The sequence below is a fragment of the Hordeum vulgare genome, chromosome 1H, assembly GCF_904849725.1.
Source record: "Hordeum vulgare subsp. vulgare chromosome 1H, MorexV3_pseudomolecules_assembly, whole genome shotgun sequence".
Classification (NCBI taxonomy): Eukaryota; Viridiplantae; Streptophyta; class Magnoliopsida; order Poales; family Poaceae; genus Hordeum; species Hordeum vulgare.
Window position 1 is genome coordinate 509,060,028 of NC_058518.1, and position 14,945 is coordinate 509,074,972.

The window sequence follows — 14,945 nt, forward strand, 5'->3', positions numbered from 1 at the left end:
ATTTGCTTGAATAATTACCCTCAATGGTTTATTGAATCTCGATCGTAGTGTTACACATGTTCATAATATTAGTGCCAAAAGATAAAAAGTAATAATGATATTACCACTTAGTTGTGGCACTGCCACTTGAGTCATGTTGGTGTAAAATGCATGAAGAAGCTCCATGGTGATGGATCGTTTGGACTCACTTGATTTTGAATCACTTGAGACATGCAAAACATGCCACCTGAAACAAGTAGAGTAACTTGTTGGGAGTAATGCATTTTTGATGTGTGCAGTCCAATAGGTGCTAAGGCACGCAGTGGATATCATTATGTTCTTACTTCATTGACGATTTGAGTAGATACAGGAGTATTTACTTGATGAATCACAAGTCTGAAATGTTGAAAAGTTCAAAGCTATTTTAGAGTGAAGATCGTCGTGACAAGAGGATAAGCAGTCTACGATATGATCATAGAGATGAATATCTGAGTTACGAGTTTTGGTACGCAGTTAAGACAATGTGGAAATTGTTTCGTAGTTCATGCCACCTAGAACATCATAGTGTGATGATGTGTCTGAACTCATAGCCGCGCACTATTTGGTATGGTGCATGCTATGATGTCTCGTATCGAATTACCACTATCGTTTATGGGTTATGCATTAGAGACAACCGCATTCACTTTAAATAGGGCACCGCGTATTTCCGTTGAGATGACACAGTATAGACTGAGGTTTAGAGAAATCTAAACTGTCGTTTCTTGAAAGTTTGGGGCTTCGACACTTATGTGAAAAAGTTTCAGTCTGATAAGCTCGAACCCAAAAGTGGAAAAATGCATCTTCATGGGATATCCAAAACAGTTGGGTACATCTCCTATCTCAGATCCGAAAGCAAAGTGTTTGTTTCTAGAAACGGATCCTTTCTCGAGGAAAGGTTTCTCTCGAAAGAATTGAGTGGGAGGGTGGTAGAACTTGATGAGGTTATTGAACCATCACTTCAACCAGTGTGTAGCAGGGCGCATGAAGTTGTTCCTGTGGCGCCTACACCAATTGAAGTGAAAGCTGATGATGGTGATCATCGAGCATCGGATCAAGTTACTACAAACCTCGTAGGTTGACAAGGTCGCGTACTACTGTAGAGTGGTATGGTAACCCTGTCTTGGAGGTCATATTGTTGGACAACAATGAACCTACGAGTTATGGAGAAGCAATGGTGGGCCCGTATTCCGACAAATGGCTGGAGGCCATGAAATCCGAGAGAGGATCCATGTATGAAAAGAAAGTGTAAACTTTGGAAGAACTACTTGATGGTCATAGGACTATTGAGTAAAGATGGATTTTTAAAAGGAAGACAGAAATTGATGGTGATAAGTCACTATTAAGAAAAGCTCGACTTGTCGCAAAGATGTTTCCGACATGATCAAACAGTTGACTATGGTGAGACTTTCTCACTCGTAGCGATGCTAAAAGTCTGTTAGAATTATGTTAGTAGTTGTTGCATTATTTTTGAAATATTGCACATAGGATGTCAAAACATTGTTTCCTTGACGGTTTCCTTGAGCAAACATTGTATGTGATACAACCAGAAGGTTTTGTCGATCCTAAAGATACTAACAAGTATGCAAGCTCCAGCGATCCTTCAATGGACTGGTGCAAGCATCTCAGAGTTGGAATATACACTTTGATGAGATGATCAAAGATTTTGGGTTTGTACAAGGTTTATGAGAAACTTGTATTTCCAAAGAAGTGAGTGGGAGCACTATAGAATTTCTGATAAGTATATGTGGTTGACATATTGTGGATTAGAAGTAATGTAGAATTTCTGTAAAGCATACACGGTTGTTTGAAAGGAGTTTTCAAAGGAATACCTGGATTGCGCTACTTCAACGTTGAGCATCAAAGATCTATGGAGATAGATCGAAAGCGCTTAATAGAAGTTTCAACAAGATGCATGCCTTGACAAGTTTTTGAAGGAGTTCAAAATAGATCAGCAAAGAAGGAGTTCTTGGTTGCGTTGTGAGGTGTGAATTAGGGTAAGACTCAAAACCCGACCATGGCAGAATAAAGAGAATAGACGAAGGTCGTCTTCTATGCCTTAGCCGTAGACTCTAAAGTATGCCATGCTGAGTACTACACCTGATGTGTGCCTTGCAGCAAGTCTGTTAAGAGGTACACAGAGTGATCCAGGATTGAATCACTGATCAGCGGTCAAAGTTATCCTTAGTAACTAAATAGACAAAGGAATTTTTCTCGATTATGGAGGTGGTTAAAGAGTTCGTCGTAAAGGTTTACGTCGATGCAAACTTTGACATTAATCCGAATAACTATGAGTAGTGAAACGGATTCGTATAGTAGAGTAGATATTTGGAGCATTTCCGAATAGCACGTAGTAGCAGCATCTATAAGATGACATAAAGACTTGTAAAGAACGCACGGATCTGAAAGTTTCAGAACTGTTGACTAAAACCTCTTTCACGAGCAAGACGTGATCAGACCCCAGAACTATATGGGTGTTGGATTCGTTGAAATCACATGGTGATGTGAACTAGATTATTGACTCTAGTGCAAGTGGGAGACTGTTGGAAATATGCCTTAGAGGCAATAATAATTAGTTATTATTATATTTCTTTGTTCATGATAATCGTTTATTATCCATGCTATAATTGTATTGATTGGAAACACAATACTTGTGTGGATACATAGATGAAACACTGTCCATAGTAAGCCTCTAGTTAACTAGCTCGTTGATCAAAGATGGTCAAGGTTTCCTGGCCATAGGCAAGTGTTGTTAGTTGATAACGGGGTCACATCATTAGGAGAATCATGTGATGGACTAGACCCAAGCTAATAGACGTAACATGTTGATCGTGTCATTTTGTTGCTACTGTTTTCTGCGTGTCAAGTATTTGTTCCTATGACCATGAGATCATATAACTCACTGACACCGGAGGAATGCTTTGTGTGTATCAAACGTTGCAACGTAACTGGGTGACTATAAAGATGCTCTACAGGTATCTCCGAAGGTGTTCGTTGAGTTAGTATGGATCAAGACTGGGATTTGTCACTCCGTATGACGGAGAGGTATCTCGGGGCCCACTCGGTAATACATCATCACACACAAGCCTTGCAAGCAATGTGACTTAGTGTAAGTTGCGGGATCTTGTATTAAGAAACGAGTAAAGAGACTTGCCGGTAAACGAGATTGAAATTGGTATGCGGATACTGACGATCGAATCTCGGGCAAGTAACATACCGAAGGACAAAGGGAATGACATACGGGATTATATGAATCCTTGGCACTGAGGTTCAAACGATAAGATCTTCGTAGAATATGTAGGATCCAATATGGGCATACAGGTCCCGCTATTGGATATTGACCGAGGAGTCTCTCGGGTCATGTCTACATAGTTCTCGAACCCGCAGGGTCTGCACACTTAAGGTTCGACGTTGTTTTATGCGTATTTGAGTTATATGGTATGTTACCGAATGTTGTTCGGAGTCCCGGATGAGATCACGGACGTCACGAGGGTTTCCGGAATGGTCCGGAAACGAAGATTGATATATAGGATGACCTCATTTGGTTACCGGAAAGTTTTTGGGCATTACCGAAAAAGTTTCGGGCTCATCGGTAGTGTACCGGGAGTGCCGAGAGGGGTGCCGGGGACCATCAGGAGGGGTGTCACGCCCCAAGGGGTCTCATGGGCTATGGGAAGAGATAAACCAGACCCTAGTGGGCTGGAATAAGTTCCCACTAAGGCCCATAAGGTTTGAGAAGGAAAAAACACAAGGTGAAAAGAGTTTCCAAGTGGCAAGGTGGAATCCTACTCCAAGTAGGATTGGAGTAGGACTCCTCCACCTCCAATTTTGGCCAAACCTTTAGGTTTTGAGGCTGTCTCCTCCCCTCCCTCCCTCCTATATATAGTGGGGCTTTAGGGCTGATTTGAGACAACTTTTGCCATGGCAGCCCGACCACATACCTCCACGGTTTTACCTCTAGATCGCGTTTCTGCGGAGCTTGGGCGGAGCCCTGCTGAGATTAGATCACCACCAACCTCCGGAGCGCCGTCACGCTGCCGGAGAACTCATCTACCTCTCCATCTCTCTTGCTGGATCAAGAAGGCCGAGATCATCGTCGAGCTGTACGTGTGCTGAACGCGGAGGTGCCGTCCGTTCGGCACTAGATCATGGGACGGTTTGTGGGACGGTTCGCGGGGCGGATCGAGGGGCGTGAGGACGTTCCACTACATCAACCGCGTTCACTAACGCTTCTGCTGTGCGATCTACAAGGGTATATAGATCGGAAATCCCCTCTCGTAGATGGACATCACCATGATAGGTCTTCGTGCGCGTAGGAAATTTTTTGTTTTCCATGCGACGTTTCCCAACACTTATTTCCTGTAAATCGGTTGCGGTTCAAGAAAGTCAAAACATCTGGAACCCAAGAGAATGAACTATTTGTACTATTAACTATTCCCTACTTCAATATTACAAGACGTTCTAACTTTTTTCTGAATGGGATCTATGTGGGCACATTTAGAGTGTTAGTTCATCATTTCAGTCCATGTTAAAATATCTAAATCATCTTATAACAGTGACCCGATGGAGTACCTCTAACAATGGCGGTTCCTTGCTCTTTTCCTTTTCCTTGTCCTTCTTCTTTTCCTTGTTCTTGTGCTTGCTCTTTTCCTTTTCCTTGATAGGAATAGGACACATGGATTCAAGAAACTCTTTGTAATCTGTAGTCCAGCGGCGGACAGGAAGCTCAGTTATTTTAAGCTTGGTGTCAGCAACTTCCTCTATAACACCAGTGATGGTATATGTCACACCAGTTGCCTTTGAACTTATCTCCTTCAAAGAACCCTGTCAGGTGATGGAAAAACAAATTGCATAAATATCAATTGCAGAATTAAGCAGCCAAACTTTCAGTCTAACAGAAATATTATGCTAGTTATATTCAGGTATTGTGATTCGGGTCCACAGAAATATTATGCTAGTTTTATTTTAGTTATGCTAGTCTAACAGAAATTTAAGCTCGTGCCGGTTCGGCCTCTGTACTGTGATTCTACAGCTTGTCTATGAACATCAACAACATAGCTGCTGCGCGCCGCATACAGGTGTACATGCAGAAAAATTACATTTACCTTGGGCACACAGCAGTAATTTGTTTCATGTATCTACTACCTGCTACTCCCTCCGTTCCTAAATATAAGTCTTTTTAGAGATTACATTAGAGGACTACATACGGATGCATAAAGACATATTTTAAAATGTAGATTCACTCATTTTGCTTCGTATGTAGTCACCTAGTGAAATCTCTAGAAAGACTTATATTTAGGAACAGAGGGAGTAGAAGATGAGTGAGTGGAGCAACCCGATTGCCGTGCCTTATTAAGCTAGTGTATTTCATGGGAGGAAGAATGTCGTGATCTATGAAGAAATTGACCAGGTGAACAGAGGCGGGTCTGACCACGGACCATGCGTCTTCTGACCGTCGTCGAAATCCAACAGGAAGAAACGGCACAGCGGCCTAGCTGAAGAAATAATGTAAAATCTCCGGGGTTACAATTATTTAGTAGTAAAAACCACACAGCAGTAATTACCTTAGCACCCTAACTATTCTTATTTCAGTAACTATATAAGTCAATCTAAAAATTTCAGTAAATATTCTAGTTGAGCTAGCTTACAGAAGCAATAATTTCAATAATTTTTGCTTGTCTTATGTGTTTGCATGCTCGATTAACATGCTTGATTAATTTGCTCTACAGGAGTAAATTAAGTGCTTGGTCTTGGGAGTATACTCCAAAATTAACTAACCTTAATTTGCTATACAGTAAAATTAACTACTCCTGTTTGTAGTCATGCTTATACTCCTGGAGCGGAGGAGCTCCTGAGCAGGGGGTTTGTATGTGCCTTTATGTTTCGTATGCACAAGTGATAAATGCAGGCATGCTCACTTGTTGAGGAAGTAGATACCTCAAAGAGAGTCAAATTAGTAATTGGAAAATTGGCATGTAATAATACAAATGTAATACTGAAGAATTTAGTCACTCTCCTATCAGAATTCTCAGCACATACATGAAGAGAAAACAACATCACTCAAACAAAAAAGGAGTTCAGAAAAACAATAAGAATTTGAGCTATAAGTAAAATTGGAAATCATCCCAAACAAAAAGTGAACCAACACCAAATTCAAAGCAACATAAGCTCCAAATGTGAGAAAATTATGTGATGCATGTCTAGAACAATCCAGCACAATTGTATCTCCCCTGCAATTTATCCATATATAGCTTGCATAGCAAATCACACAACACAACTGTATTTGAGAAAGAAATTATTATGTAGACAACAAATCATAAAAGGGAAATAATTTTCCAGAGTGGCCTTGTTGGATTTCAACAATAATCTACACAAGCAAGGATGAAAAACTTGTGGATTAACTCAAAGCAGAGGAGTGGTGGAGTGAGTACCTGCAAGAGAGTGATGGAGAAATATGCAGAGGCGTCGAGGCCGAAAGGTGGGAGTAAAGGAAGCAGAGCATGTACAACCAGTACATGCCAAGAAGAAGGCCACAGATGGAGGCGACATAGCGTCCCCTGATCCTCACATCTTGCTTCTGTCCCCTCATCCTCACATCTTGCTTCCGGCCAGGGATGGTGGTAGGGAACCCAATTAGTCCGAATCGGCAGCATCGGAAAGAGCAGGGGCCTGCTGCTTGGGCGGTCCCTGTCCGCTGGAGAGCGCCTGGGCCTGGGCGACGGCAAGCGCCACGTCCTCCTCAGACTCGGCTAGATATTTTGAATACAGAATACTACTAAAGGTATTTCTTATGTTAAATGATTAAATAAATGCATTCTCTGCTGAAGCAAAATAAAAAATAAATAAATTCTCCATGTGATTGGTGCTCAACTGATCATCTCTTCTTTACGTACCATTAGCAAAGTATGTCTAGTGGGCAATTGTATGTTCTTTTTCAGCATCAGCGTCATGCCAGGCTGAAAATCTAATTAAATTGATTTGCTTGGGGATAATCAAGTTGAAAACTTGTTTGCCAGTCCAAATTGGCCTTGGTTTCAAAATAGCAGGGGCAGGGACCTTCCAATCAAAATCTTCCCACTACATTAAGATGTTCATGAATACATCCTGGGAGATATTTCACAACATTAATTAAGCTACAAAACTACAGAGAGAATACCACTATTGAAGGTGTTACTTAAGGAGAGTATTAGTTCACCTTTTCGATGAGAGTATCCCTTTTGGTAATTTTTCGACAGCCAAGAAGTGTGTCTTGGACAATACCCATAACAGGTCTATTCGCTTGAGGTGAGACAATACACTTTGGCACCATCATCAACTCTAAAACCTCAGCTCTGGTTTCAAATGACTGGGGAACATGCATATTCATTTCATCCCCATCAAAATCTGCATTGTATGGCGATGTGATGTGACTGACAAGTTGAGGCGGAAAGTTGAGTAAGGCATGATTTTGATGCGATGCCCCATGATAGACATTTTGTGAAGACTGGGCTGCCGGTTGAAAAGAACAAAATCTCCATCAATGAGGTGCCTTTCCACCTGAGATCAGAAGTCGAGCACAAAACGGGTGAGGCTAAAATAATGGGCAGTTTTTGTGATGTCTCCATTAAAACAGTAGGTAGATGCTGCAACAATGGCTACTGTTACTGACCTTGTAACCCAGCTCCAGATGCTGATCACTACTTTTCTTCACATAACGAAGATCCAGCCTCTGGCTATCTTCCCTGATAATGTACTTGGCACCTGTCTTTCCTGGGGGAGGGTGAGGCCCATTTTCTACATTATCTGAAGAAGTAGATTCAGCACAATAGATTGAAATTTCTGGGTGATAGCTCAAATAAGATGGATATTAACAGCAAGCAAGTCGGCTCAACGCATGAAAGCATGTAATCCGAGTGTGCTTTCAGGCTTGTCAGGCTGTACGGACCTAACCCTTGATGCAAAGTCACTTATGATGGGTGTCAATGTCATCCGTCATGTTGTCAAACCATTTAAAGTGTCTTGAATTATTGTTGGTCTCAAATAGTTATTCGATACTTTTAACTCTGAAAACTTATTTCAACCGAGATGCGACCGTTCATGCGTTCTAAATTAGATGGTAAGCAATAGAGGCATTGGGATAAAAATCGACTTCCTTGACATACTCGAAAATCCTCATAATAGACATTACACCATCTATCAAAGTCAATTTAATAATTTTTCATTCATAAAATGCAAAACTATGCATGTGAACCTATTGAAATAACTGTACTATCAGAAGTTTTATCATGGATGTTGATGTTAACATTTCCCTCTTGTTCGGATTTGGAATTCCCATCAATTTCTTCATCTTCCTCCACAACAACAATAAATAAATAAAGACAGATAAATTACTTAATCGGTACTAAACGTATACGGAGTAGGGATCAGAGAACACTATGTAATATAATATACCTTGGATAATAGGATCGGCTATGGTGGTAGGGTGTTGAGCGATGACCCAATGGTGTGATATGGACTCGTCTGAAATTAGGCTGGCTAACTGGCGAGGTGTATGTGCATGTCTAGCGCCTGAAGGCGGAGAGCAAAGCGGCGCCGCATACTGAGTATCTGACTGTGTCTCGCCATCGGGGATCCCGGAAACTGAAATCGGCGAAACGGCGAACCTGCGGTCGGGATTAGGAAGGAAATTACGAGGAAGGAGCCCCTTCCCATGGTATGTACACACAGGTAGCGATGGCCATCTGTCGAACAATCATGGGCATGGAACCGGAACCGGAATCGGAGCGCGGGGCGGACCGGCGATTGGATTTGTACCTGGGCTTGAGGGAGGTGTGGGCGGCGAGGTCGCGGGAGGAGTACTTCCCGGAGGGCCCGAAGATGCGCGTTCCCCCCTGCTCGTTCCCGCCCTTCGCCGGCGCCCACGTCGGCCGCGCCGCCGTCGTCATCTCTCTCTCTCTCTCTCTCCGGCCGGTGGTGCAGGGCGAGTGGGGCGGGGGCGTCGGCCGTGCGGGGCGTGCGCGGCGCGGGGCGAGCGGGGCGAGCGGCGGCCGTGCGGGGCGCGCGCGGAGCGGGGCGAGGGCGTCGGTGAGCGGGGGATTTTTTTTTCTTCGGGCGAGCGGGGCCAGAGGGGGCAGTTCGTGGCGAGTTTTCTTTTCGTTAACGACGAGGAATCTTTCGTTAGCGACGAGGATTTCGTTAACAGAGTATTTAGTCCATTGATTAAGTGATTAGACGCTCCAGATTGCAAGTTGGATCTGCTTTCTCGTGCTTTTATTAGTACTAGTAAGCTTGCACGTGCAACGCACGTTTTGATTGTCATCAAATAATTTTTATAATAATTGTGTAATATTTACATCTGTTTTAATCTTACGTACTTAATTACCAATCATATTGCTTGGGTGGAAAACAAACTATATCAATGGATAAATGAAATATACGCAAAAAAATGTTTAAGATGAATGAATTCATATATTCTAGATGGGCCATTTATCTTATATGGTGAAATTTTTAAATAATAACATTGTTATGACATTACCGCTCAAAAAAAGTTATGACATTAATTGATCATGTAAATATATAAAAATTCTAAATATAAAAAATATTTATGAGTATATATATATGATATATTACTAATCAAACTTGTTAGCATAATATATCAAGCAGTGTTAGATACATGAAGTTCATCTCATTGATCCTTTTAGATCTACCGAACAAAGGAATTTTGTACTAAGAGGCCATGTTTAGCTTCAGTAATTTTGGGGAGCATAATGATCAATGAACAAAAGGTATAACTGGAGTTTCTTCCCATTTCTCGCAACAGCGATATGATAATAAGAAGTCCAAGAAACAAATGAAAATGGCAGCATCCTAGTTTGTAGGCAAGCAAGCTTATTTCTAAACCCGCTTGTATATATCTCACAGAAAACTGCATCAAGTAAACACACATAATGGACAACCTCTTTTAGGTTTATATGTTGTGTGTAAGACCAACTGTCCTTGAACACCTACCAGAAGAGAGATACTTTAATTTCCATGAGCTTCATAGGATTTTCATACTCAACAACTGTTATGGTTGCTAGGGTTTGAGCGAGCGAGAGAGAGAGCTGCGAGGGCGTGAGAGAGCCGGACGTGGGGTCCTTTACCACGGCCGGGAAAGAGGGAAAAGGGTTTTCCTTCTTAATTCTTGCCTCCTTAGATTGATACATCTCCTCTCCATATATAGAGAGGTTTACTTGACTCCCAAGTAAGGCTTACTTGACCCCTAAGCAAACCCTAAGACTAACGGGCCCAGACCCATTACGTACTCTAACACTACACCCCACCTGGACATGCAACTCGTCCTCGAGCTGCAACCTAACGACGATTTGACCCCACACAACCCTAACGCCTAAAAAACAAGCCTTTTACATCTCGGTGTTGGAAATATGCCCTAGAGGCAATAATAAATTAGTTATTATTATATTTCTTAGTTCATGATAATCGTTTATTATCCATTCTATAATTGTATTGATTGGAAACACAATACTTGTGTGGATACATAGACAAAACACAGTCCCTAGTAAGCCTCTAGTTGACTAGCTCGTTGATCAAAGATGGTCAAGGTTTCCTGGCCATAGGCAAGTGTTGTCACTTGATAACGGGATCACATCATTAGGAGAATCATGTGATGGACTAGACCCAAACTAATAGACGTAGCATGTTGATCGTGTCATTTTGTTGCTACTGTTTTCTGTGTGTCAAGTATTTATTCCTATGACCATGAGATCATATAACTCACTGACACCGGAGGAATGCTTTGTGTGTATCAAACGTCGCAACGTAACTGGGTGACTATAAAGATGCTCTACAGGTATCTCCAAAGGTGTTAGTTGAGTTAGTATGGATCAAGACTGGGATTTGTCACTCCGTGTGACGGAGAGGTATCTCGGGGCCCACTCGGTAATACAACATCACACACAAGCCTTGCAAGCAATGTAACTTAGTGTAAGTTGCGGGATCTTGTATTACGGAACGAGTAAAGAGACTTGCCGGTAAACGAGATTGAAATAGGTATGCGGATACTGACGATCGAATCTCGGGCAAGTAACATACCGAAGGACAAAGGGAATGACATACGGGATTATACGTATCCTTGGCTCTGAGGTTCAAACGATAAGATCTTCGTGGAATATGTAGGATCCAATATGGGCATCCAGGTCCCGCTATTGGATATTGACCGAGGAGTCTCTCGGGTCATGTCTACATAGTTCTCGAACCCGTAGGGTCTGCACACTTAAGGTTCGACGTTGTTTTATGCGTATTTGAGTTATATGGTTGGTTACCGAATGTTGTTCGGAGTCCCTGATGAGATCACGGACGTCACGAGGGTTTCCGGAATGGTCCGGAAACGAAGATTGATATATAGGATGACCTCATTTGATTACCGGAAGGTTTTCGGAGTTACCGGAAATGTACCGGGAATGACGAATGGGTTACGGGAGTTCACCAGGGGGGGCAACCCACCCCGGGGAAGCCCATAGGCATTGGGGGAGGCACACCAGCCCTTAGTGGGCTGGTGGGACAGCCCACAAGTTCCCAATGCGCCAAGAGAAGAAAAATCAAGAGGAAAGGAAAAAAAAGGAAGGAGGTGGGAAGGGAGGGGGACTCCTCCCACCAAACCAAGTCCAACTCGGTTTGGGGGGGGGGGAGTCCTCCCCCCCTTGGCTCGGCCGACTCCTTGGGGGGTCCTTGGACCCCAAGGCAAGGCCCCCCTCCCTCCTCCTATATATATGGAGCAATTAGGGCTGATTTGAGACGACTTTCTCACGGCTGCCCGACCACATACCTCCATAGTTTTTCCTCTAGATCGCGTTTCTGCGGAGCTCGGGCGGAGCCCTGCTGAGACAAGATCATCACCAACCTCCGGAGCGCCGTCACGCTGCCGGAGAACTCTTCTACCTCTCCGTCTCTCTTGCTGGATCAAGAAGGCCGAGATCATCGTCGAGCTGTACGTGTGCTGAACGCGGAGGTGACGTCCGTTCGGTACTAGATCGTGGGACTGATCGCGGGATTGTTCGCGGGGCGGATCGAGGGACGTGAGGACGTTCCACTACATCAACCGCGTTCTCTAACGCTTCTGCTGTACGATCTACAAGGGTACGTAGATCACTCGTCCCCTCTCGTAGATGGACATCACCATGATATGTCTTCGTGCGCGTAGGAAAAATTTTGTTTCCCATGCGACGTTCCCCATCAGTGGCATCATGAGCTAGGTTCATGCGTAGATGTCTTCTCGAGTAGAACACAAAAGGTTTTGTGGGCGGTGATGTGCGCTTTGCTGCCCTAGTCTTTTCTTGATTCCGCGGTATTGTTGGATTGAAGCGGCTTGGACCGACATTACTCGTACGCTTACGAGAGACTGGTTTCATCGTTACGAGTAACCCCCTTTGCTCAAAGATGACTGGCAAGTGACGGTTTCTCCAACTTTAGTTGAATCGGATTTGACCGAGGAGGTCCTTGGATGAGGTTAAATAGCAACTCATATATCTCCGTTGTGGTGTTTCCGTAAGTAAGATCCGATCCTACTAGATACCCTTGGTCACCACATAAAACTTGCAACAACAAAATTAGAGGACGTCTAACTTGTTTTTGCAGGGTATGATTGTGATGTGATATGGCCAACGATGTGATGTGATATATTGGATGTATGAGATGATCATGTTGTAATAGAAATATCGACTTGCATGTCGATGGCACGGCAACCGGCAGGAGCCATAGGGTTGTCTTTATACTAACGTTTGTGCTTGCAGATGCGTTTACTATTTTGCTAGGATGTAGCTTTAGTAGTAATAGCATAAGTAGCACGACAACCCCGATGGCAACACGTTGATGGATGATCATGGTGTGGCGCCGGTGACAAGAAGATCGTGCCGGTGCTTTGGTGATGGAGATCAAGAAGCACGTGATGATGGCCATATCATGTCACTTATGAATTGCATGTGATGTTAATCCTTTTATGCACCTTATTTTGCTTAGAACGACGGTAGCATTATGAGGTGATCTCTCACTAAAATTTCAAGACGAAATTGTGTTCTCCCCGACTGTGCACCGTTGCTACAGTTCGTCGTTTCGAGACACCACGTGATGATCGGGTGTGATAGACTCAACGTTCACATACAACGGGCGCAAAACAGTTGCGCACGCAGAACACTCGGGTTAAGCTTGACGAGCCTAGCATGTGCAGACATGGCCTCGGAACACATGAGACCGAAAGGTCGAGCATGAATCATATAGTTGATATGATTAGCATAGAGATGCTTACCACTGAAACTATTCTCGACTCACGTGATGATCAGACTTGAGATAGTGGATTTGGATCATGTACCACTCAAATGACTAGAGAGATGTACTTTTTGAGTGGGAGTTCTTAAGTAATATGATTAATTGAACTAATTGTCATGAGCTTAGTCTAATGATCTTTGCGAATTACGATGTAGCTTGCGCTATAGCTCTACTGTTTTTATATGTTCCTAGAGAAAATTTAGTTGAAAGTTGATAGTAGAAAACTTTGAAGAGGATTGTCCTCATTGCTGCACAGAAGGCTTATGTCCTGAATGCACCACTCGGTGTGCTGCACCTCGAGCGTCATCTGTGGATGCTGTGAACATCCGACATACACGTTTCTGATGACTACACGATAGTTCAGTGCAAAATACTTAATGGCTTAGAAGCAAGGCACCGAAGACGTTTTGAAACGTCACGGAACATAAGTGATGTTCTAAAGAGATGAAATTGTGATTTCATGCTCGTGCCCTTGTTGAGAGGTACGAGACCTCCGACAAGATTCTTTGTCCACAAAGTAAAGGAGAAAAGCTCAATCGTTGAGCGTGTGCTCAGATTGTCTGAGTACGACAATCACTTGAATCAAGTGGGAGTTAATCTTCCAAATGAGATAGTGATGGTTCTCCAAAGTCACTGCCACCAAGCTGTGAGAGCTTCGTGATGAACTATAACATATCAAGGATAGATACAATGATCCTTGAGCGATTCGCGATGTTTGACACTGCGAAAGTAGAAATCAAGAAGGAGCATCAATAGTTGATGGTTTGTAAAACCACTAAGTTTCAAGAAAGGCAAGGGCTAGAAGGGATACTTCGTGAAACGGCAAAACAGTTGCTACACTAATGAAGAGACCCAAGATTAAACCCAAACCCGAGACTAAGTGCTTCTGTAATGAGGGGAACAGTCACTGAGGCGGAGCAACTCTAGATACTTGGTAGATAAGAAGGCTGGCAAAAGTCGAAAGAAGTATATTTGATATACATGATGTTGATGTGTACTTTACTAGTACTCCTAGTAGCATGTGGGTATTGGATACCGGTTCGGTTGCTAAGTGATTAGTAACACGAAATGTAAGCTACGGCATAAACGGAGACTAGCTAAAGGCGAGGTGACGATACGTGTTGGAAGTGTTTCCAAGGTTGATATGATCAAACGTCGCACGCTCCCTCTACCATCGGGATTGGTGTTAAACCTAAATAATTGTTATTTGGAGCTTGCGTTAAGCATAAACATGATTGGATCGTGTTTATTGCAATACGATTATTCATTTAAAGAGAATAATGGTTACTCTATTTTCTTGAATAATCACCTTCAATGGTTTATTGAATCTCGATCGTAGTGTTACACATGTTCATGATATTGGTGCCAAAAGATACGAGTTAATGATGATAGTACCACTTACTTGTGGCACTGCGGCTTGAGTCATGTTAGTATAAATTGCATGAAGAGGCTCCATGCTGATGGATCTTTGTACTCACCTGATTTCGAATCACTAGTGACATGCAAATCATACCACATGAGCAAGGCCTTGTTTTCATTGAGATGAAATAAGATAGTAACTTGTTGGAAGTGATACATTTTGATGTATGCAGTCCAATGGGTGCTGAGGCACGTAGTGGATATCATTATGT

At 43.0% G+C, this 14,945-nt stretch overlaps 1 long non-coding RNA gene across 1 annotated transcript; it reads right to left on the reverse strand.

The window, feature by feature from the left end:
- Nucleotides 1–4,611: 4,611 nt before the first annotated feature.
- Nucleotides 4,612–7,413, reverse strand: LOC123452003. Its single transcript, XR_006632547.1, has 4 exons — nucleotides 7,211–7,413; nucleotides 6,447–7,119; nucleotides 5,794–5,952; nucleotides 4,612–4,839 (listed from the first exon to the last, which is right to left on the reverse strand). It is a non-coding gene; the product is annotated as an uncharacterized LOC123452003 (long non-coding RNA).
- Between the last annotated feature and the right edge of the window lie 7,532 nt (nucleotides 7,414–14,945).